The following is a 25,716-nucleotide window of genomic DNA, read 5'->3' on the forward strand; positions in this document are numbered from 1 at the left end:
TTAATGTAGCTTGGGAGGAGACCCTGTAAAAATCATACATGTTGTATACCAATCAGCAGTTTAGTTGTCAAAAAAAACTGTTACGTATTCAAATGAGGGGGCTTTGGTGGATGTCCTGGCATGGCTAACAGCTCATTGCATCACTATGACCCCTCAATTTGCACACTTAACTATGCCATTTTTCATTGAGCTCTGTCTGAAGTAAACCAACAGCTTTGAAAAGACATTGCTGCTGAGTTCACAAAGTGTCATTACCAGCTCTTATCGCTGCCTCCTGTCTGTAGTACAATATCGATCCATGGCCACAGACAGGAACTAGTGATGAGAGCTGGCAATGACATGCATGACTGCAGTGTCGTCGTGGAGGTGCAGAGCCTCTGATTGTCATATTTTGTATGTTTGTAGAATAACTTGGCACACACGTGTACTGATGCTAGTGTGGTTTAATAGAAGAGAGTACATACAAACGTTTCGGTCATAGACCTTCTTCAATGTACCTCTCTCGGAGATAATGTCTGGTTGGCGGATTTATGGGGAACTAGACCCCTTATGATATCTGTTAGTGATATTAACAGGCTAAGCGTCACTCAGGCACTAAGGTGTTCCTGTCCGGACGCGGTGTCCACCGCTTGTCCTCGGTGTCATATTTTGTATGACATTGCTAAACTAAAACAACACCCCTACACCTCTGCACCAACTCTGCAGACACTCTTGTCATTGTAGCTTTCATCGCTGGCTCCTGTTTCCACTGCTCAGTATTGTACTGCAGGCAGGACTGCAATGAGAATTGATAATTACGCTATGAGACCTTGGTTTAAGTGTCTTTGCTCAAGGAGCGCTAAATTTAGATGACAGTGCTCAGTATGCAAATTGAGGGAGCATAATGGTCCACTCAGCTCTTGGCCATAAATATTAATATAGGGGACTTAACGCCAATAACAATCATACTTGTAGTACATATTTTAAGTATTTTGTTTTATGTAAACAGAAGAGTTTTATTACATGTGTAAATGAAGGGTCTGCAGTGCACCCTTGACATGACTAAATGCTCAGTGCACCATTCCGCCCATTCAAATACCATCCTCTTTTTATAATTGATAGCCCTCCAAGCAGCACTGCCTCTATTCAGTCCTCCGGCCTGCACACACGGGCATTTGCAGAAACTGAAAGCTCTCTCAATGTGAGTGTGTGTGGTCGTCCTCTGATCCTCCTGTTATTTCTGCAGCATTGGTCCCTCACTAAGCACAGGATGGTACAGCATCAGGAGAACAATGTTGACAGATTAGATGAAAGCACACAAACAATGACACAGTGTGCGCTCTGCTTCTACAATGTAAGTGCACACTATCAATTCCCATTCCTGTCAGTATCAGCCGTCCGCTGCTGTGTGATCCTGTGTGCAAGCGCCTGTTGGTGTGTAATAGTATGCAGGTACTGAGTATGTCACCATGGAATAGATAGACTAACAGTTGAGGGGTTTAATAACAGGAATCAGGTTCTCCTCGCAGGGAGGAAGCAATGGAAAATAACTAGCAAGAAAACAGTGCAAAAATATGGGAGTCAAACAATGTAACAGAAGTAAGCAAGATTTCTTGAGAAAAGAACACTTATCAGTCTGATGAGGACTTGCTTGAAGGGTCGTCTTCTCCAACTTAGGCACCGAGAAACAGCGGCACTTGTCTTCCCTCTGTTGTCCATGGGCTGAGTAGTCTCTAGGAGCCCGCTGCCTGGGATTTCGGGAGTTAATGTGATATGCACAGGCTCTGAGTCTTTAGCTGTTACAGCACAGCCTATTCCGGGAAAACGCGCGAAAAAGTGCAGTGGAAAAACCATCATGCGCTACAAAGAAACTGGCTCACATGAGGACCGCCCCAGGAAAGGAAGACCAAGAGTCACCTCTGCTTCTGAGGATAAGTTTATCCGAGTCACAAGCCTCAGAAATCGAAGGTTAACAGCAGCTCAGATTAGAGACCAGGTCAATGCCACACAGAGTTCTAGCAGCAGACACATCTCTACAACAACTGTTAAGAGGAGACTTTGTGCAGCAGGCCTTCATGGTAAAATAGCTAAGGACAGGCAACAAACAGAAGACACTTGTTTGGGCTAAATAGTACAAGGAATGGACATTAGACCAGTGGAAATCTGTGCTTTGGTCTCATTAGTTCAAATTTGAGATCTTTGGTTCCAACCACTGTGTCTTTGTGCGACGCAGAAAAGGTAAAAGGATGGACTCTACATGCCTGGTTCCCACTGTGAAGCATGGAGGAGGAGGTGTGATGGTGTGGGGGTGCTTTGCTGGTGACACTGTTGGGGATTTATTCAAAATTGAAGGTATACTGAACCAGCATGGCTACCACAGCATTTTGCAGCGGCATGCTATTCCATCCAGTTTGCTTTTAGTTGGACCATCATTTATTTTTCAACAGGACAATGGCCCCAAACACACCTCTAGGCTGTGCAAGGGCTATTTGACCAAGAAGGAGAGTGATGGGGTGCTACGCCAGATGACCTGGCCTCCACAGTCACCAGACCTGAACCCAATCGAGATGGTTTGGGGTGAGCTGGACCGCAGAGTGAAGGCAAAAGGGCCAACAAGTGATAATCATCTCTGGGAACTCCTTCAAGATTGTTGGAAGACCATTCCCGGTGACTACCTCTTGAACCTCATCAAGAGAATGCCAAGAGTGTGCAAAGCAGTCATCAAAGCAAAAGGTGACTACTTTGAAGGACCTAGAGTATAAGACATATTTTCAGTTGTTTCACACTTTTTTGTTAAGTATATAATTCCACATGTGTTTTGATGCCTAGTGACGATAGTCATAAAAATACAGAAAAATCTTTAAATGAGAAGGTGTGTCCAAACTTTTGGTCTGTACTGTATATATTTTTTTACATTATAATTTATTAATGTAATTTTATTTAAAACATTTTTGAGTTTGTCATGTGCTTGAAGACCTCAGTTGATTTTATTTAGGAAGGTGGATGCTCTAAACCACAGTTCTGTTTGGACATCAGACTGAGGGAATACCTCAGCATGTCATCAATCTCCCACCACCGATGTGTCTGTCAAGTTGAAATGGAAAAACAGCTGATGTGAAACACTCTGTTGAAGGTTTTAAAAGCCTTTTACAAACTGACGTGCTGAATAACGTGAAGCCTCTATTTATCGCATCTTAAAATTGTGCTTCTGCTACGCTCATTTATCTTCATTCAGTGTAATGCTGAAATGATCAGCTTTGCTTGTTAGTTCTGATTCACATGTTCTTTCGCAATGTGAAAAACAAGAAGAAAATAGGTAAGCCTATTTGTACATAAAGGGATAGTAAACTATCATTCTAAAAGCATGTTATTAAGAAAATTGCCCATTTAGCAATATTCCTGTGCATTTATAGGGTACACATATGTACCCACATAATCACCTTTGTGACATAGTTCTAACAGAGTTTAGTCTAAAAAAATAAACAACTACAACATTTTATTAGTATCTTCTAAGAGCTTCAGCTGTTTAATTCTTCCATCAGCGTAGCCTTGTGAAGGTTTTCCTTAGCCAGACAATCTGTATTGTTGCAATGTTAATCAGAACTAAATGTGAGAACATATGCGGCACTCACCAATTCAAAAACTGTGCTAGTCCTTTATTCCATAACTTGGGATCTGGACATAAAAAATATGTGCAGGTTACAGAGGTATCTGGGGAGTGGCAGAGCGGATGATGGCCATTTCGCATCGCATACCAGCACTTCAATGGGTCCAGGTGAGACCTGGACACATTGAAGCGTTGGTACGCGAAGTTACATTCGTCCACTCTGTCTCTCTGCGCATGCCTTTGTAACTTGCACATTTTTATGTCCAGTTCCCAAGATATGGAATAAAGGACTAGCACAGTTTTTGAATTGGCGAGTGCCACGTATGTTCTTACATTTACTCTGAAAACCGTTTATATTCAGTGCAGAGCACCGTGAACCATTCATTAAGCCACTGTAGCTCTAGACTGGGGGATCTACTTTCCTTCCATGGAATTTGATATATTGTGGACTGGTGCCGCAATCTGCTTTTCTTGGACAATTGTTTCAATGGTAATATTCTTGTGTAGAGATAATGGCAAAGAAATCTGGCATAAAACACTTTGATAAGTTGCTATTTTTTTCCGTAAATCAAGGTTAAACAAAAATGTATTGACTTTTGTTGATTTCACACCAGTTTAGCCCAATTCTACCAAATTGGGTAAAACTAGGATGATGGGATGAGGGCGTAATACTGTAGCTCAACTGCTTCATGATGAGCTGTGGTGTACCTTACAGCAGATACCTAACTCCAGTCCAGGTCTGGAATAAGATCTGTGGTAAGGCGCACTGAGATGCATGCCACTTTTCAGACACGCAGGATTCATTAGGAGGACCATCTGACTTTAACAAGTCTGTTTATGCTTATGGCAATAGCAAATTTATATCATTTGTACACTTTTGTTTAATAAAATCTATAGAAAAATGTTTTTTTTCACCATATTCTGACAGCTATAACTTTTATTTTTGTGTTGAAGAAGCTGTGTATTTATTTAACATAATAAAGAGATGAGTAAGAGGAAAAAGGTCATTTTTTTTATACGCTAACATTTTCTGAAAACTTTTTTGACTTATTACTTCCACTTGGGGACTTGAACTTTAACAAGCTTTAGTCATGTAATACACTACAATATTTCTGCACTGCAGTTTATTTTGCTTGTCAGCCTAATGCATGCATTTTTGAGGCTACAAATCCTTCTTAGAGGATCAGCTGCCATAATATACACAGTGACAATAGAGTTCATTGTACCATTATTGTTTATGCTTGCAAGAACTGCCAGTTGACACAAGAGGTGTAGAAACCAAGCTCACTACAAAAAAAAGTAAAGTGGCTTGTGTCCAAAAGAAAAATTTACTTTTTATTGCCACCTGCAATTATCTGCTTTAGGGCTCTCTTACCACTCGTCAGTACAAAGTAGAATATTTGCTGTCTGAGTTAAAGACCTTTTATGTGATCTTAGGGGACTACAATTTATCCTTCCATTGTCCACTAACTGGTATTCTGCCAAAAATGTATGCAACGTTGCTTCCCTTAGAAGGTAGAAAACTATAGGTAGCTTTTTTATAAGTCAGTTTCTGACTGAGTTGAGATCCCCACCCAACCCAAAGTCTCCATCTAAAGGAACAGATATCTAGATGTAGACAGGAGTTTCAAGGTTCTTCAATCAGACAGCTTGTGAGCTCTGCACGGAGATATGGTCACCTCCTTCCAAGAAACTGAACAGAAGAATCTTACTTCCTTTTGGAGGAGACACTTGTTTAGCAAAAATTCCTAATCATGTTTTAGGGTTCTTAAATGAGTTATACATTGATTGAGAGAATGAGTGACCTCTAGGTGTCACTAACAACTGGTATCCCTCCCTGTACTTGTGAAGGAAAAGAGCTCTGAAACTGCTGTCTACGAATAGGTGGTTTTACTATTATGTGTACACTCTGATTGGCTAAAATTCATAGCTATATACTTTTGATGATATGTTTTTAAATAGGTTACATCTGGAGTGGACACAGACAGAAGAGGTCCCCTGTGCAAGAACAATTTATGGGCCACCCTTTAGAGTCTAATAGCTCATCATATTGTCCAATTCCACCTACCATGGAGGTGGAAATGGGCCCCCACACTTCTTATGGCCCTCTTGCAGCTGCAGAGGATGCATCAATGGTATGACCACCCCTGCTTATATATATATATATATATATATATATATATATATATATATATATATATATATATATATATATACCAGCTGTTTCCAGCCAGCTAGCGCTCGGCATTCTCATTGCTATCTAATTAACGCTGCTAGTGATTAAACTAAAGTAAATAATGAAAACATTCAATAGCGCTTACACAGGTGGTAAATTAACTTAACCCCTTAGTGACAGAGCCAATTTGGTACTTAATGACCGAGCCAATTTTTACAATTCTGACCACTGTCACTTTATGAGGTTATAACTCTGGAACGCTTTATCGGATCCCGCTGATTCTGAGAATGTTTTTTCACTACATATTGTACTTCAAGTTAGTGGTAACATTTCTTTGATATTACTTGCGATTATTTATGAAAAAAATGGAAATATGGCGAAAATTTTTAAAATTTTGCAATTTTCAAAATTTGTATTTTTATGCCCTTAAATCAGAGAGATATGTCATGAAAAATAGTTAAAAAATAACATTTACCACATGTCCACTTTACATCAGCACAATTTTGGAAACAATTTTTTTTTTTTGTTAGGGAGTTATAAGGGTTAAAAGTTGACCAGCAATTTCTCATTTTTACAACACCATGTTTTTTTTAGGGAACACATCACCTTTGAAGTCATTTTGAGGGGTCTATATGATAGAAAATAACCAAGTGTGACACCATTCTAAAAACTGCACCCCTCAAGCTGCTCAAAACCACATTCAAGAAGTTTATTAACCCTTTAAGTACTTCACAGGAACTGAAACAATGTGGAAGAAAAAAATGAACATTTAACTTTTTTTTGCAAACATTTTACTTCAGAACCATTTTTTTTAATTTTCACAAGTGTAAAAACAGAAATTTAACCAAAAATTTTGTTGTGCAATTTCTCCTGAGTACGCCGATACCCTATATGTGGAGGCAAACCACTGTTTGGGCGCACCGCAGAGCTTGGAAGTGAAGGAGCGCTGTTTGACTGTTTCAATGCAGAATTGGCTGGAATTGAGATCGGATGCCATGTCGCGTTTGGAGAGCCCCTAATGTGCCTAAACAGTGGAAACCCCCCACAAGTGACACCATTTTGGAAACTAGACCCCTTAAGGAACTTATCTAGATGTGTGATGAGCACTTTGAACCCCCAAGTGCTTCACAGAAGTTTATAACGTAGAGCCGTGAAAATAAAAAATCGCATTTGTTTTCACAAAAATGATTTTTTCGCCAACAAATTCTTATTTTTACAAGGGTAACAGGAGAAATTAGACCACAAAAGTTGTTGTGCAATTTCTCCTGAGTATGTCGATACCCTATATCTGGGGGTAAACCACTGTTTGGGCACACCGCAGAGCTTGGAATTGAAGGAGCACCGTTTGACTTTTTCAATGCAGAATTGGCTGGAATTGAGATCGGATGCCATGTCGCGTTTGGAGAGCCCCTGATGTGCCTAAACAGTGGAATCCCCCCACAAATGACACTATTTTGGAAACTAGACCCCTTAAGGAACTTATCTAGATGTGTGGTGACCACTTTAAACCCCCAGGTGCTTCACAGAAGTTTATTACGTAGAGCCATGAAAATAAAAAAATCGCATTTTTTCTACAAAAATGATTTTTTGCCTCCAAATTTTTATTTTACCAAGGGTAACAGGAAAAAATGGACCCCAGAAGTTGTTGTACAATTTGTCCTGAGTACGCCGACACCCCATATGTGGGGGTAAACCACTGTTTGGGTGCATGGCTGAGCTCGGAAGCAAAGGAGCGCCATTTGACTTTTCAATGCAAAATTGACTGGAATTGAGATCGGACGCCATGTCGCGTTTGGAGAGCCCTTGATGTGCCTAAACAGTAGAAACCCCCCAAAAGTTACCACATTTTGGAAACTAGACCCCCCAAGGAACTTATCTAGATATGTGGTGAGAATTTTGAATGCCCATGTGCTTCACAGAAGTTTATAATGCAGAGTAGTGAAAATAAAAAATATATTTTTTTCCCACAAAAAAGATTTTTTAGCCCCCAAGTTTTTATTTTCACAAGGGTAACAAGAGAAATTGGACACTAATATTTGTTCTCCAATTTGTCCTGAGTATGCTGGTACCCCATATATGGGGGTAAACCACTGTTTGGGCACACGGCAGAGCTCGGAAGGGAAGGAGCGCCATTTTGGAATGCAGGCTTTGATAGAATGGTCTGTGGGTGTTATGTTGCGTTTGCAGAGCCCCTGATGTACCTAAACAGTAGAAACCCCCCACAAAATTTCAAATTTGACCAAATTTTGGAAACTAGACCCCCTAAGGAACTTATCTAGATATGTGGTGAGAACTTTGAATGCTCAAGTGCTTCACAGAAGTTTATAATGCAGAGTAGTGAAAATAAAAAAATATTTTTTTTCCCACAAAAAAGATTTTTAGCCCCCAAGTTTTTATTTTCACAAGGGTAACAGGAGAAATTGGACCCCAAAAGTTGTTGTCCAATTTATCCCGAGTACGCTGATGCCCCGTATGTGGGGGTAAACTGTCATGATTCCCCAATGGCATGGGAACATCAGAAACACAAAATAACAGACTAGCCCTCGGGTGATGGAAACTCAAGCTGACCGTGACCTAAATCTACCACACAACTAACAGTAGCCAGGAAGCATTCCTACGGCTGCCTAGATGCCATGCGCCAGCCGGAGAACTAACTACACCTGGAAGAGGAAGGAACAGACCTGGCTTACCTCTAGTGAAATTCCCCAAAGATGATAGTAGCCCCCACATATATTAACGGTGAGTTCAGAGGAAAAGACATACACAGTATGAAGGTAGATTTAGCAAAGCGAGGTCCACTTACTAGATAGAGGAAGGATACAAAAGAGGACTTCACGGTCAGCTGAAAAACCCTTTCAAAAACCCATCCTGAAATTACTTTAAGACTCCTGTGTCAACTCATGACAAAGGAGTAGCAATTTCAGTCCACAAGAGCTTCCAGTAACAGGAAATGACAAACTGTAAACTGGACAAAAAATACAAAACAAAAAGGACAAGAGTCCACTTAGCTGATCAGCAGACTGGTAGCAGGAACATGCAACTGAAAGACTCAGGTTACAATGATGACCGGCAAGGAAGTGACTGGAGAGCAAGGCTAAATAGGGAACTCCCAAAACTGATGGAAGCAGGTGAGCTGAGGCAGAAAAGAACACACAAGTCTCCAGTACCACCAGCCACCACTAGGGGAGCCCAAAAAGCAGATCACAACAGTACCCCCCCCCTTAAGGAGGGGGCACCGAACCCTCATAAGAACCGCCAGGGCGACCTGGATGAGCCCTATGAAAGGCACGAACCAAATCCGAGGCATGAACATCAGAGGCAGTTACCCAAGAATTATCTTCCTGACCATAGCCCTTCCATTTAACCAGATACTGGAGTCTCCGCCTGGAAATACGGGAGTCCAAGATCTTCTCTATAACGTACTCCAATTCACCCTCAACCAGCACAGGAGCAGGAGGCTCAGCAGAAGGAACCACCGGCACCTCGTATCTCCGCAACAACGACCGATGGAACACATTATGGATAGCGAAAGATGCCGGGAGGTCCAAACGAAAGGAAACAGGGTTAATAATCTCCAAAATCCTATCGGGACCGATGAACCGAGGCTTAAATTTAGGAGAAGAAACCCTCATTGGGACAAAACGGGAAGACAACCACACCAAGTCCCCAACACGAAGGCGAGGACCAACCCGACGCTGGCGGTTAGCAAACCGCTGAGTCCTCTCCTGGGACAAATTCAAATTGTCCACCACTTGTTTCCAAATCCGATACAACCGATCCACCACAGCATCTACTCCAGGACAATCCGAAGACTCCGCCTGACCAGAAGAAAAACGGGGATGAAACCCCGAATTGCAAAAGAAAGGGGAAACCAAAGTGGCCGAACTAGCCCGATTATTAAGAGCAAACTCCGCCAACGGCAAAAAGGTAACCCAATCATCCTGATCTGCAGACACAAAACACCTCAAATACGTCTCCAAAGTCTGATTAGTTCGCTCCGTCTGGCCATTAGTCTGAGGATGGAAGGCAGACGAAAAAGACAAATCAATGCCCAACCTGGCACAGAATGCCCGCCAAAATCTAGAAAAGAACTGGGTACCCCTATCAGAAACGATATTTTCAGGAATACCATGCAAGCGAACCACATTTTGAAAAAACAAAGGAACCAACTCAGACGAGGAAGGCAACTTCGGCAATGGCACCAAATGAACCATCTTAGAAAAACGGTCACACACCACCCAGATGACAGACATCCTCTGAGAGACAGGAAGATCAGAAATAAAGTCCATCGAGATGTGCGTCCAAGGCCTCTTCGGAATAGGCAAGGGCAACAACAACCCCCTAGCCCTAGAACAACAAGGCTTGGCCCGAGCACACACATCACAAGACTGCACAAAAACACGCACATCTCGAGACAGAGATGGCCACCAGAAGGATCTAGCCACCAAATCCCTGGTACCAAAAATTCCAGGATGACCCGCCAGCGTAGAAGAATGAACCTCCGAGATGACTCTACTGGTCCAATCATCAGGAACAAACAGTCTACCAGGTGGACAACGATCAGGTCTATCCGCCTGAAACTCTTGCAAAGCACGTCGCAGATCTGGGGAAATAGCGGATAATATCACCTCATCCTTAAGGATACCTGTAGGTTCCGAATCACCAGGGGAATCAGGCTCAAAACTCCTAGAAAGGGCATCTGCCTTCACATTCTTAGAACCTGGTAGATATGAGACCACAAAATTAAACCGAGAGAAAAACAACGACCAGCGCGCCTGTCTAGGATTCAGGCGCCTGGCAGACTCAAGATAAATCAGATTCTTGTGATCAGTCAAAACCACCACCTGATGTCTAGCACCCTCAAGCCAATGACGCCACTCCTCAAATGCCCACTTCATGGCCAAAAGCTCCCGATTACCGACATCATAATTTCTTTCGGCGGCAGAAAATTTTCGAGAAAAGAATGCACAAGGTCTCATCACTGAGCAATCGGAACTTTTCTGCAACAAAACCGCCCCCGCTCCGATCTCGGAAGCATCGACCTCAACCTGAAAGGGGAGAGAGACATCAGGCTGGCGCAACACAGGGGCAGACGAAAAGCGGCGCTTAAGTTCCCGAAAGGCCTCCACAGCGGCAGAGGACCAATTGGCAACATCAGCACCCTTCTTAGTCAAATCCGTAAGAGGCTTAGCAACACCAGAAAAACCAGTTATAAATCGACGATAAAAATTAGCAAAGCCCAAGAACTTCTGAAGACCCTTTAGAGAAGTAGGCTGCGTCCAGTCACAAATAGCCCGAACCTTGACAGGGTCCATCTCAACAGAAGAAGGGGAAAAAATGTACCCCAAAAAGGAAATCTTTTGAACCCCAAAAACACACTTAGAACCCTTTACACACAGAGGATTCTCCCGCAAGACCTGAAAAACCCTCCTGACCTGCTGAACATGAGACTCCCAGTCCTCAGAAAAAATCAAAATATTGTCCAAATACACAATCATAAATTTATCCAGATATTCACGGAAAATATCATGCATAAAGGACTGAAAAACTGAAGGTGCATTAGAAAGGCCGAAAGGCATTACTAAATACTCAAAGTGGCCCTCAGGCGTATTAAATGCGGTTTTCCACTCATCCCCTTGCTTAATTCGCACCAAATTATACGCCCCACGGAGATCAATCTTAGAGAACCACTTAGCCCCCCTTATGCGAGCAAACAAATCAGTAAGCAGCGGCAACGGATACTGATATTTGACAGTAATTTTATTCAGGAGTCGATAATCAATACAAGGCCTCAGCGAGCCATCCTTTTTAGAGACAAAGAAAAACCCAGCTCCTAAAGGTGATGAAGAAGGACGAATATGTCCCTTTTCCAGGGACTCCTTAACATACTCTCGCATGGCAGCATGCTCAGGTACAGATAGGTTAAACAAACGACCCTTTGGAAATTTACTGCCTGGAATCAGATCTATGGCGCAATCACACTCTCTGTGGGGAGGGAGAGAACCAATTTTAGGCTCTTCAAAAATATCCCCAAAATCCGACAAAAATGCCGGAACCTCAGAGGGAATAGATGACGAGATAGAAACCAAAGGTATGTCCCCATGAGCCCCCTGACATCCCCAGCTTAACACAGACATAGTTTTCCAGTCCAGTACTGGGTTATGAGAATGCAACCATGGTAATCCAAGCACTAACACATCATGTAAATTATGCAACACGAGGAAGCGAATCATCTCCTGATGGTCTGGAGTCATACGCATAGTCACTTGCGTCCAGAAATGTGGTCTATTACAAGCCAGAGGTGTAGAATCAATACCCTTCAGAGGTATAGGAACTTCCAGAGGCTCCAAATCAAACCCACAGCGCCTGGCGAAGGACCAATCCATGAGACTCAGTGCGGCGCCAGAGTCCACATAGGCATCCACGGTAATAACTGATAATGAACAAATCAGAGTTACAGACAGAAGAAATTTAGACTGTAAAGTGCCAATAGAAACAGACTTGTCAACCTTCCTAGTACGTTCAGAGCATGTTGATATAACATGCGCGGAATCACCACAGTAGAAGCACAAGCCATTTTTGCGCCTATAATTCTGCCGCTCGCTTCTTGACAGAATTCTGTCACATTGCATTTTCTCTGGCGTCCCTTCAGAAGATACCGCCAAATGGTGCACGGGTTTGTGCTCCCGCAAACGCCGATCAATCTGAATCGCCATTGTGATGGACTCATTCAGACCTGTGGGCGTAGGAAACCCCACCATGACATCCTTAACGGCATCAGAAAGGCCTTCTCTGAAAATTGCCGCTAGGGCACACTCATTCCACTGAGTAAGCACAGACCATTTACGAAATTTTTGGCAGTATATCTCAGCTTCATCTTGCCCTTGAGACAGGGCTATTAAAGCTTTTTCAGCTTGAATCTCCAAATTAGGTTCCTCATACAGCAACCCTAAAGCCAGAAAAAACGCATCCACATTGAGCAACGCAGGATCCCCTGGTGTCAATGAAAATGCCCAATTTTGAGGGTCACCTCGCAGCAAAGAAATCACAATCTTAACCTGCTGAACAGGATCTCCAGAGGAGTGAGGTCTGAGAGAAAGGAATAATTTACAATTACATTTGAAATTCTGAAACCGAGATCTATCTCCGGAAAATACCTCTGGTGTAGGAATCTTAGGTTCAGAAATAGGAGTACGTATAACATAATCTTGTAAATTCTGAACCTTCGTAGCAAGATTATTTAAACCTGCAGCCAAACTCTGAGAGTCCATCCTTAAACCGGAGAGATCAGAGCCATTCAAGGATTAGAAGGAGAGAAAGGCAAGGCTGTAAATAGAGCAGAAATACAACTGAGCCAACTAAGTAGCAAACATGTGAGGAAAAAAAAATAAAAAATCTACAGACTTCCTTTACTCTCCTTTCTTATGCCAATTACTTTAACAGCGGCCGGTCATACTGTCATGATTCCCCAATGGCATGGGAACATCAGAAACACAAAATAACAGACTAGCCCTCGGGTGATGGAAACTCAAGCTGACCGTGACCTAAATCTACCACACAACTAACAGTAGCCAGGAAGCATTCCTATGGCTGCCTAGATGCCATGCGCCAGCCGGAGAACTAACTACACCTGGAAGAGGAAGGAACAGACCTGGCTTACCTCTAGTGAAATTCCCCAAAGATGATAGTAGCCCCCACATATATTAACGGTGAGTTCAGAGGAAAAGACATACACAGTATGAAGGTAGATTTAGCAAAGCGAGGTCCACTTACTAGATAGAGGAAGGATACAAAAGAGGACTTCACGGTCAGCTGAAAAACCCTTTCAAAAACTCATCCTGAAATTACTTTAAGACTCCTGTGTCAACTCATGACACAGGAGTGGCAATTTCAGTCCACAAGAGCTTCCAGTAACAGGAAATGACAAACTGTAAACTGGACAAAAAATACAAAACAAAAAGGACAAGAGTCCACTTAGCTGATCAGCAGACTGGTAGCAGGAACATGCAACTGAAAGACTCAGGTTACAATGATGACCGGCAAGGAAGTGACTGGAGAGCAAGGCTAAATAGGGAACTCCCAAAACTGATGGAAGCAGGTGAGCTGAGGCAGAAAAGAACACACAAGTCTCCAGTACCACCAGCCACCACTAGGGGAGCCCAAAAAGCAGATCACAACAGTAAACCACTGTTTGGGCGCACGGCAAAGCTCAGAAGGGAGGGAGCACCATTTGACTTTTTTAGCGCAAAATTGTCTGTCGTGTTTGGAGACCCCCTGATGTACCTAAACAATGGAAACCCCCCAATTCTAACTCCAACCCTAACTCCAACACACCCCTAACCCTAATCTCAACCCAATCCATAATCCTAATCACAACCCTAATGATAATCACAACCCTAACCCCAAAACAGCCCTAATCTCAACTCTAACCATAACCCTAATCAAAACCCTAAATTCAACACACCCCTAACCCTAATCTCAACCCTAACCTCAAACCTAACCCTAATCCCAATACACCCCTAACCCTAATCCCAACCCTAACCTTAACCCTAATCCCAACCCTAACCCTAATCCCAACCCTAATCCCAAACGTAACCCTAATTCCAACCGTAACCCTAATACCAACCCTAATCCAAACCCTAACCCTAATCCCAACTCTATCCATAACTTTAGCCCCAACCCTAACCCTAATTTTAGCCCCAACCCTAGCCCTAACCCTAACTTTAGCCCCAATCCTAACCCTAAATTTAACCCTAACCCTAGCCCTAACTTTAGCCCCAACCCTAACCCTAAGGCTACTTTCACACTTGCGTCGTGTGGCATCCGTCACAATCCGTCGTTTTGGACAAAAAACGGATCCTGCAAATGTGCCCGCAGGATGCCTTTTTTGCCCATAGACTTGTATTACCGACGGATGGCCACACGTCGCGTCCATCGTGCACTGGATCCGTTGTGTTTTGGCGGACCGTTATCACAAAAAAAGTTCAATGTAACCTTTTTTTTGTACGTCGCGTCCGCCATTTCCGTGCATGCGTGGCCGTAACTCTGCCCCCTCCTCCCCAAGACATAGACTGGGCAGCGGATGCGTTGAAAAACTGCATTCACTGCCCACGTTGTGCACAATTTTCACAACATGCGTCGGTACGTCGGGCTGACGCATTGCGACCGCCCCGTACCGACGCAAGTGTGAAAGAAGCCTAAGGCTACTTTCACACTAGCGTCGTACTCGGCCCATCGCAGTGTGTCAGGCCGACGTACCGACGCTAGCGTTGTAAGTGCCGCACAACGGGTGCAGAGGATGCTGTTTTTTCAACGCATCCGCTGCCCCATTGTGAGGTGCGGGGAGGCGGGGGCGGAGTTCCGGCCGCGCATGCGCGGTCGGAAATGGCGGACACATCGCACAAAAAAAGTTACATGTAGCGTTTTTTGTGCCGACGGTCCGCCAAAGCACGACGCATCCGTCGCACGACGGATGCGACATATGGCAATCCGTCGCAATGTGTCGCTAATGCAAGTCAATGGAGAAAAAAACGCATCCTGCATGCACTTTTGCAGGATGCGTTTTTTCTCCAACGACGCATTGCGACGGAAGCCAAAAAACACTAGTGTGAAAGTAGCCTAACCCTAACCTGTTGTGAACTCTATTTCTGGGCTCCCTCTTGTGGTCACAAGTGGTACTGTGTGAGTGCTGTCTTTCTGCAGGTTGTGACTGTCATCAGCTGTCTCGTTATCTGTGGGCTGGTTTTCTGTTTAAGCTCACTTGGACTCTCAGTCCATGCCTGCTGTCAATGTATTCAGTGCTATTCTGATTCCTTCTGACTACCTTGCTACCAGTCTCTTCAAGAGAAGCTAAGTTTCCATTTTGTTCATTTTTTATCATCTGTGTTCAATATGTTTCTTGTCCAGCTTGCTAATATGTGATTTCCCAGCTTGCTGGTAGCTTTAGGGGGCTGAGTTTCTCCCCCCCCACACCGTTAGTTGGTGTGGGGGTCTTGAATTCTCAGCGTGGATATTTTGGTAGGGTTTTTTGCTGACCGCACAGTTCTCTATCTGTTTTCTGCTATCTAGTATTAGCGGGCCTCATTTGCTGAATCTGTTTTCATTCCTACGTGTGTCTTTTCTCCTTACCTCACCGTTATTATTTGTTGGGGGCTTCCTATATCTTTGGGGTTATTTCTCTTGAGGCAAATGAGGTCTTGCTTTCTCTTTAGGGGTAGTCAGTTTCTCAGGCTGCGTCGAGACGTCCAGGATTTTAGGCACGTTCACCGGCTACCTTCAGTGTGTTTGGATAGGATTAGATTTGCAGTCAGTCCAGTTACCACCTCCCAAGAGCTTGTTCTTTGCCTATTAACTTAGCTGGTATTTCCTGTGATCCCCAGCCACTGGGATCATAACACTAACCCTAACCCTAGCCCTAACCCTAAATTTAGCCCCAAACCTAGCCCTAACCCTAACCCTAACCCTAGCCCTAACCCTAGCCCTAACCCTAGCCCTAACCCTAGCCCTAATCCTAACCCTAACCCTAGCCCTAACCCTAACCCTAATTTTAGCCCCAACTCATCTCTCCTGCCGGCCGGCAGACGGCAGCAGATGGCGGGCGCACTGCGCATGCGCCCGCCATTTTCTTTGCAGAGGAAGAAGCCGGCCGGCAAGAGGAGACGCAGGAGGACCCGGGGACACCGGGTGAGTATGATAGGGTCCCCGAATCCCCCTATTTCTCTGTCCTCTGATGTGCGATCACATCAGAGGACAGAGAATTACAGATCGCTTTTTTTTTTTTGCGGTCGCCGGTAAACAGTTAATTACCAGCGATCGCAAAACAGAGGTCGGTAAAAACCGACCCCGATCATGTTCTTTGGGGTCTCGGCTACCCCCGGCAGCCGAGACCCCAAAGATCTTCCGGGTGCCGGGCGGCGGGCGCACTGCGCATGCGCCCACCATTTTTTCCCAGAAAAAAGATGGCGGCGCCCATCGGGAGCCACGAGGAGCACCGGGGGAGATAGGTGAGTATTGGGGGACTATTGGAGGCCATCGGGGACACTATTTAATTAAATGTCAAATCGCGTTTTTTTTTTTTTTGTGACCGCCGGTAAATGGTTAATTACCGGCGATCGCAACTCGGGGGTCGGTAAAAACCCCCCGAATCATGTTCTCTGGGGTCTCGGCTACCCTCGGCAACCGAGACCCCAGAGAAAATCCGACTCTGGGGGGCGCTATTTACTTTTTCCACAGTGCCGTTAATTAACGGCGCTGTGGTTTAAGTACCCTTAGCGGCCGCCGTTAAAAGGCGTATCGGCGGTCGTTAAGGGGTTAAAATGAAGTTACTAACAATAATAATAATTAAAAATCAGAATAATACTAATACATTTTATTCACAGTGTAAAATCAGAAGCAAACTGGATTCGTGTGGTAATGTGTGGGGACAGAGCCTCGTGTGGTAATGTGTGGGGATGAAGCCTCGTGTGGTAATGCGGAGGGACAGAGCCTCGTATGGTAATGTGTGAGGACAGAGCCTCATGTGGTAATGTGTGGTGACAGAGCCTCGTGTGGTAATGTGTTGGGACAGAGCCTCATGTGGTAATGTGTGAGGACGGAGCCTCATGTGGTAATGTGTGGGGACGGAGCCTCGTGTGGTAATGTGGGTGGATGGAGCCTCGTGTGGTAATGTGTGGGGACGGACCCTCGTGTGGTAATGTGTGGGGACGGAGCCTCATGTGGTAATGTGGGAGGGTGGGATTATGTGTGGTAATGTAGTGAGGGGGTGGGATTATGTGTGGTAATGTGGTAGGGGGTGGGATTGTGTGTGGTAATGTGGTGGGGGGGTGAGATTATGTGTGGTAATGTGGTGGGGGGCGGAATTATGTGTGGCAATGTGGTGGGGGTGGGATTATGTGTGGTAATGTGGTGGGGGCGGGATTATGTGTGGTAATGTGGTTGGGGGCGGGATTATGTGTGGTAATGTGGTGGGGGGTGGGATTATGTGTGGTGATGTGGTGGGGGGGCGATATTATGTGTGGAAATGTGGTGGGGGGCAGGATTATGTGTGGTGATGGGGTGAGGGGTAGAGCTACTGTGCAGAGGGTGGGATTATCTGTGGTAATGTGGTGGGGGATGGGATTATGTGTGGTGATGTGGTGGGGGACAGGATTATGTGTGGTAATGTGGTGGGGGGGATTATGTGTGGTAATGTGGTGGGGGGTGGGATTATGTGTGGTACTGTGGTGGGGGGTGGGATTATGTGTGGCAATGTGGTGGGGGGCGGGATTATGTGTGGTAATGTGGGGGGTGGGATTATGTGTGGTAATGTGGTGGGGGGCGGGATTATGTGTGGTAATGTGGTGGGGGCAGGATTATGTGTGGTAATGAGGTGGGGGCGGAGCTACTATGAAGGGGGTGGGATTATGTGTGGTAAAGTGGTGAGGGGGCGGGAGTATGTGGTAATGTGGTGGGGGGCGGGATTATGTGTGGTGATGTGGTGGGGGGCGGGATTATGTGTGGTAATGAGGTGGGGGCGGAGCTACTGTGAAGGGGGTGGGATTATCTGTGGTAATGTGGTGGGGGCGGGATTATGTGTGGTGATGTGGTGGGGAGGCGGGATTATGTGTGGTAATGTGGTGGGGGGCGGGATTATGTGTGGTAATGTGGGGGGGCGGGATTATGTGTGGTAATGTGGTGGGGGTGGGATTGTGTGTGGTAATGTGGTGGGGGGGCGGTATTGTGTGTGGTAATGTGGTGGAGGGGCAGGATTGTGTGTGGTAATGTGGTGGGGGGTGGGATTGCGTGTGGTGATGTGTGGGCGGCGGAGCTACTGTGCAGGGGGCGGGATTAGCGAGTAATCACGATGCCTCATATATATATATATATATATATATATATATATATATATATATATACTAGCTGTTTCCAGCCAGCTAACGCTCGGCATGCTCATTGCTATCTAATTAACGCTGCTGGTGATTAAACTAAAGTAAATAATGACAACATTCAATAGTGCTTACACAGGTGGTAAATTAAATTAAAATTAAGTTAATAACCACAATAATAATCATTAAAAATCTGAATAATACTAATAATACATTTTATTCACAGTGTAAAATCAAAAACAAACTGGATTCAGTAAGATGTGCGGTAATGTGGGGGGACGGAGCGTCGTGTGATAATGTGCGGGAACGGAGCCTCGTGTGGTAATGTGTGTGAGTACTCACTTCACTGACATGTTCGGCTTGTGCAGGCCCAGGATGTTGCTCCTCCTCAGAAGAAGATGACATTCTGATGCATGCAGAAAGAAATAAAATGCCAGAAAGTAGGACATATAGAGACAGAAAATAGAAAATAAAGACATTGGCTAGGATATACTCACATTGTTCAGTGTCTTGTTTGCTCCAAGGTTCTTGCCTGCATCTGCTCTGCTTCTCTGTCTGCTGGGTAGTGATCTGCAGATGCCCACTCCCTCCTTTTATCAGTTTGCATGTGGGGGGTGGCTAATCAGCATCCAGACATGTTTTCCTGTGATGCAACGCATGCGTTCACAAATGCAAGCAAACGCATGTGTTTGCAAACGCATGCTTTCACATAGACTGTAATGCTTTTTTTTGCCGCATTCCTTCCACTAATAACCACATATGTTTCTTGGTGGCAAATTGACGCCTCTAAAATTACTACATGTAGAATTTACCGCACCAAACTGCAGACGATGAAACGACGCATCCGTCGTCTAACGCGGCAAAACACAACCAATCGCAGACACATGCATCTCTAATGTTAAAGATAGGAATACACGAACGTCGCATGCGGATAATTGCGGCACAAATGCTGCGGACACAACCGCAAATGTGAAACCGGTCTTATCTAGATGTTTGGAGTGTATTATTTAGCTTACAGGGATAACAAACTACCTAGAACTGAATATCATTGTGTTATACCTGGTGATATTTTCTCAATCTACAATGTTTAATGTCAGAATCTGAATATATATAAGGTTTAATGGAATCTCCTTGACTTGATATAAAGGAACATGACCCGTGTATTAAAAAAAATCAGATATAAGCATGACATTTGCATTTAGAAAGTGGACAATACTGTCAGCAATAAAATGTTCTATTGATTTACTGATAACTGATTTCAATAAAAGACTGAATATTTTTAGTGTTTTTAGGTGAAATATTAAAACATTTACTTTGTCCTTACTTCAATATTATGTTGAGTTATAAAAGTATCTTAATATAACATGCATGTGTGGGATTAATAAAAACATGCTCTGCATTTTTAAAGACTTGTCACATATTCATCTCCCATAAGAAGTATAGTCAACCTACACAGCAACATATCCCTACATGTTAGGGCTGTCCCACACGTCCAGATAATTCCGGTACCGGAATAAATCGGTACCGGAGTTATCCGTGTCCGTGTGCCTGGGAACTCACGGAGGCCATACGTGCGGCACACGTGTGCCGCCCGTATGGCGAGTGGGTACCACACGGAGCGTGTGGTACCCACTCTGCATGGTGCTGAAGCTGCGATTCATATCTTCCCTGCAGCAACGTTTGCTGTAGAGAAAATATGAAGAATAGTGTTTAAAATAAAGATCTATGTGTCCGCCGCCCCCCCACCCCCTGTGCGCCCCCCCGCTGGTCAGAAAATACTTACCCGCTCCCTCGCTCCTTCCTGGTCTGGCCGCGGCTTCTCCTGCATGCGGTCACGTGGGGCCGATCATTTACAGTCATGAATATGTGGCTCCACCTCCCATAGGGGCGGAGCCGACTATTCATGATTGTAAATGATCGGCCCCACGTGACCGCATACAGTAGGAGGCGCGGCCAGACCAGGAAGGAGCGAGGGAGCGGGTAAGTATTTTCTGACCAGCGGGGGGGCGCACAGGGGGTGGGGGGGCGCACAGGGGGTGGGGGGGCGTCGGACACATGGATCTTTATTTTTAACACTATTCTTCATATTTTCTCTATAGCAAACGCTGCTACAGGGAAGATATGAATACCGGCTTCAGCACCATGTGGGGGGGACAGCGCTTACTGTAGCGCTGTCTCCTGCACGCACACGGACCCCAGACGGAGAATGTCCATGTGAGGTCCGTGTTTTACGCGGACCCATTGACTCTATTGGGTCCGTGTAAAACGTGCGCTCCCACGAACACTGACATGTCTCCGTGTTTGGCACACGGAGACACGGTCCGCAAAAAATCAATGACATCTGCACAGATGCATTGATTTTTATGGGTCTACGTGTGTCAGTGTCTCCGGTACGTGAGGAAACTGTCACCTCACGTACCGGAATCACTGACGTGTGAAACCGGCCTTACCAAATGACCTTTTGCATTGATATTTGCAATGTCTCTAATGTAAGCATGAACTAATTAAACTCACTAAGAATTTTGAAAAATTTGCAGATTCTTGTGAAAAATGGCAGTCAGGCTGTCTCCATTTTGCAGAATTCATATGCGCTAGGAAGGGGTTAAAAGCTTTAATAAAATCATGTTTACCCAGTCCTTCTCCTATTACTTCTGAAGTACTGTAGCTCTCCATCTGACCTGGGCTTTCCAGGCCCTCAGTTCCCACTGCCACTGGTCTCTACCGTCTGTTTCTTGACCCATCTTTTTACTATGTTTTGGTGTTGGGAGTCCTCTGAGTATAAGAAATGACTTTTTATGACAATCAGGTCTCATTGGATTCACTTGGAATAAATTTGATGCAATTTTGATTTTGCCAGATTCACAAATTTCTAAACTATAAACTATTAACGAGTGTAGCAATCCATAGAGGATCGACTTTGAGTTGAATTTCAAAAGTCTTGTAGTTCAATATGAATTTAAACACTCTACTGTTGCCAGGACAGGCAAAAATAAAATGCACGGCATCATTTCAGACTTGCTGAAGACTCAATGAGCAGGCTGATTGCATCAGATACTGTACTGTGAAGGAACACGAGCTCAGAGCACACATCATAGGGATAGAAAAAGGTCTAATGTCATTGTAGTGTACTGCTCCAATTCTGATATACAGTATTGAAAATAGGAGTCATAGTCTCAGTCTGTGAATATTAATCTATGACTCATGTATAGGGTTGAGCGAAACGGATCAGACAAATTCAAAAATCTCCGACTTTCGGCAAAGTCAGGTTTCATGAAACTCGACCCGATCCTAGTGTGGGATTGGCCATGAGGTCGCCGATCTGCGCGCCAAAGTCGCGTTTTGTATGACGCGTTCAGCGCCAATTTTCAGCCAATGAAGGAGGATGCAGAGTGTGGGCAGTGTGATGACATAGGTCTCGGTCCCCACCATCTTAGAGAAAGGCATGACAGTGATTGGCTTGCTTTCTGCGGCGTCACAGGGGCTATAAAGGGGCGTGCACGCCGACCGCCATCTTACTTCTGACGATCGTAGCATAGGGAGAGATTGCTGCAGCTTCATCAGAAGAAGAAATATAGTTAGGGAGGGAACATTAACCCCCAAACTGCTTGTGCTGTAGCGATTTCCACTGTCCAACACCACCTTTTTTTTTGCAGGGACAGTGGAGGCTATATTTTTGTGCATCAGCTCTGTAGCTTATTAGGCTGCCTTATAATGCTCCCTGACAGCTGCATTGCTGTTTGCACGCTGCTGTGCAAACCAACTGCTTTTTTAAAAGCAAAAATCCTGTTGCTCCTTTCTGCACAGTTATCTTGTTTATTTGTCCACACTTTTGTGTGCAGCAGTCCTTTTTATTGCTGCCATACTTGTCCTGAGATCATTGTAGGGAGATTGAAATTGTACTACAGTCCTTGTATTTTTTCATATATCTTCCAGCCACTTGCTGCCACTTACATTGCATTGTTTTATACACTGGGCCTGAGTTTGGGTTCAGTCTCCCCCCCAAAAAAGGAGATTCAAATTCTCACAAAGGGGATATATTTCAGTCCTGTTAGTTTGTCGTATATCAGCCAGCCACATGCTGCCAGTCACATTGCGTTGTTTTATACACTGGGCCTGAGTTTGGGTTCAGTCTCCCCCCAAAAAAAGCGAGATTCAAATTCTCACAAAGTGGATATATTTCAGTTCTGTTAGTTTGTCGTATACCAGCCAGCCACTTGCTGCCACTCACATTGCGTTGTTTTATACACTGGGCCTGAGTTTGGATTCAGTCTCCCCCCCAAAAAAGGGAGATTTAAATTCTCAACAAGTTTATATACACCTTCTACCTTGTTTTACAGTACCATATAACGGTTGGTATTTTGGTTAGATTTTCCAAACAATTAGGAAGTCTGGTGGAAGAGGCCATGGGCATAGGTTGCCTGCTGGTACTGATGGTGGTGGTGGTGGTGGTGCATCTGGTGGTAGTGGGAAAAGCACAATAGCACCTAAGGCTGTGTTGAGCCAGCATCATCATCTGGCTACACAAGGCCTCGAAGGCTCCCTTATTTGGGAGTAGGAAAACAGCTTTTAAAGCCGGAGCAGCAGGAAAGAGTTTTGGCTTTCCTTGCTGACTCAGCCTCTTGCTATTTCGCCTCCTCTTCAGAAAGTTCCAAATATAAAAGCAGCGAGTCGTCAGTGGATGTTCCCGGTCAGGAACAAGACGTTTCCTTGTGTCCTTCACCCAAACTAAAAGTGAAGGATGCATCAGGCGACACTACAGGTTACTCCATGGAGCTCTTTACACATACCGTGCCTGGGTTAGAAAGGGAAATTACAAGATGAATCGGACATGGAGTACACTGATGCACAGCCACAGCTAGATTATTATGCTGTTCCATTGACTCAGATCACTACATTGCCCTCGCAGTGTACTGAGCCAGAATCTGACCCTGATGAGACTATGGTGCCCTGTCCCGAACGCTATAGCACATTACACGGTGACACAGAGGAAGGTGCACATGACAATGAAGAAGAGGTGATAGATGACCCAGTTGTTGACCCAGATTGGCAGCCATTGGGGGACGAGGGTGCCACTGCCAGTAGCTCAGAAGCAAAGGAGGATGATCTGCAGCAGCCATCTACATCGCGACAGCTGTCATCTGGCAGGCCCGTATCAGGCCAAAAATGTTTGTCAAAAACAAAAACAGTTTTAGGACAGCGTGGCCATCCGGTGAAAGTAGCACAGCGTGCAATGCCTGAAAAGATATTCCATAGTAGGAAGAGTGTAGTGCGGCAATTTTTTATCCAAGATCCGAATGATCAGTGCAAAGTTATCTGTAAGAAATGCTCAAAGACCTTTAGCAGAGGGAAGAATCTTCAAAATTTAAATACAACGTGCATGCATAGACATTTAACCAGCATGCACTTGCAAGCCTGGACTAACTACCAAACGTCCCGTAGTGTTGGAGCACCTGCTCAGATTGAAGGTAGTCAGCAATGCTACATTGCTTCCCTCACTGTAAGCCCACCGGTTAGGACACCATCAGCAGCAAATGTGGAGGTATCGTCACAAGGACAAAGTAGTCAGGGAATCACAAGGTTCTTGGTAGGAAACACTGTATGTAGGCCAACATCAAGAATACCATCACCAACCCTCTCTCAATCCGCCGTGTCCACCACCCCCACCGCTATTTCCACCATATGCAGCTCTCCAGTCCAGCTCACCCTACAAGAGACTCTCGTTAGGAAAAGAAAGTACTCATCCTCTCATCCGCGTACACAGGGTTTGAACGCCCAGATTGCTAGACTAATCTCATTAGAGATGATGCCCTACCGGTTGGTTGAAAGCGAAGCTTTCAAAGCCCTGATGGCCTACACAGTACCAAGCTATGACCTACCAGTCAGCACTTCTTTGCGAGAAAAGCCATCGCAGCCCTCCACCAGCATGTCAAAGACCGCATTGTCCATGCACTGAGGCAATCAGTCAGTGGAAAGGGGCAACTCACAACAGATGCATGGACCAGTAGACATGGCCAGGGACGTTAAGTGTCCATCACGGCACACTGGGTTAATGTGGTGGATGCAGGGTCCACAGGGGACAGCCATAGTGGGACAGTTCTGCCTAGCCCACGGTCTAGGAAACAGTTGGCTGTAGGCGTTCGCCACCCCTCCTCCTTCTCCTCCTCCTACAGAAGCGAAAGCTCATCCACAGAGCGCAGTAGCGTGACCACTCCATCCGCAGCTGCCAGTGTTGCACACGAGGTGTCCCATTATCGAACAGCTAGTGGTAAGCGTCAGCAGGCTGTGTTACAAATTAAGTGTTTGGGTAACAACAGACACACCGCAGAAGTACTGGCCGAGTTCTTGCAGCAACAATCGCAGTCATGGCTGGGCAGTGTACATCTTGAGGCAGGCAAGGTAGTCAGTGATAACGGAAGGAATTTTATGGCTGCCATAGCCCTTTCAGAACTGAAACACATACCTTGACTGGCTCACACCTTGAACCTGGTGGTGCAGTGCTTCCTCAAAAATTATCCAGAGTTACCAGCCCTGCTCCTGAAGGTGCGAAGATTTTGCTCGCACATCAGCCGGTCGCCCGTACACTCCAGCCATATGCTGAACCATCAGCGATCCCTGAATCTTCCCCAGCATCGCCTAATAATCGATGTTGCAACAAGGTGGAACTCCACACTGCACATGGTTCAGAGGCTGCGCAAACAGCGGCGTGCTGCAATTAATTTGTGGGAGGATACACATACATGGGCAGGCACTTGGATGGCAGACATGGAGTTTTCTGGTGTGCAGTGGTCGAAACTACAAGACCTCTGTAAAGCCCTTCAGTGTTTTGAGGAATGCACACGTCTGGTAAGTGCAGACGACACCATCATAAGCATGAGCCACCCACTAATGCGTCTGCTGATGCAAAGTTTGACGCACATTAAGAAGCAGGCGTCTTCAGCCGAGGAGGAGGGAAGCCTTGATGACAGTCAGCCATTGTCTGCTCAGGGAACTCTCCTGGACAAGGTGGCGGATGAAGAGGAGGAGGAGGAGGATGATGGGGATGAATATTTATGGGAGGACGATGCTTCTCAGGAGGCAAAAGAAACTGGTGG

The sequence above is a fragment of the Ranitomeya variabilis genome, chromosome 4 (assembly GCF_051348905.1).
Source record: "Ranitomeya variabilis isolate aRanVar5 chromosome 4, aRanVar5.hap1, whole genome shotgun sequence".
Classification (NCBI taxonomy): domain Eukaryota; kingdom Metazoa; phylum Chordata; class Amphibia; order Anura; family Dendrobatidae; genus Ranitomeya; species Ranitomeya variabilis.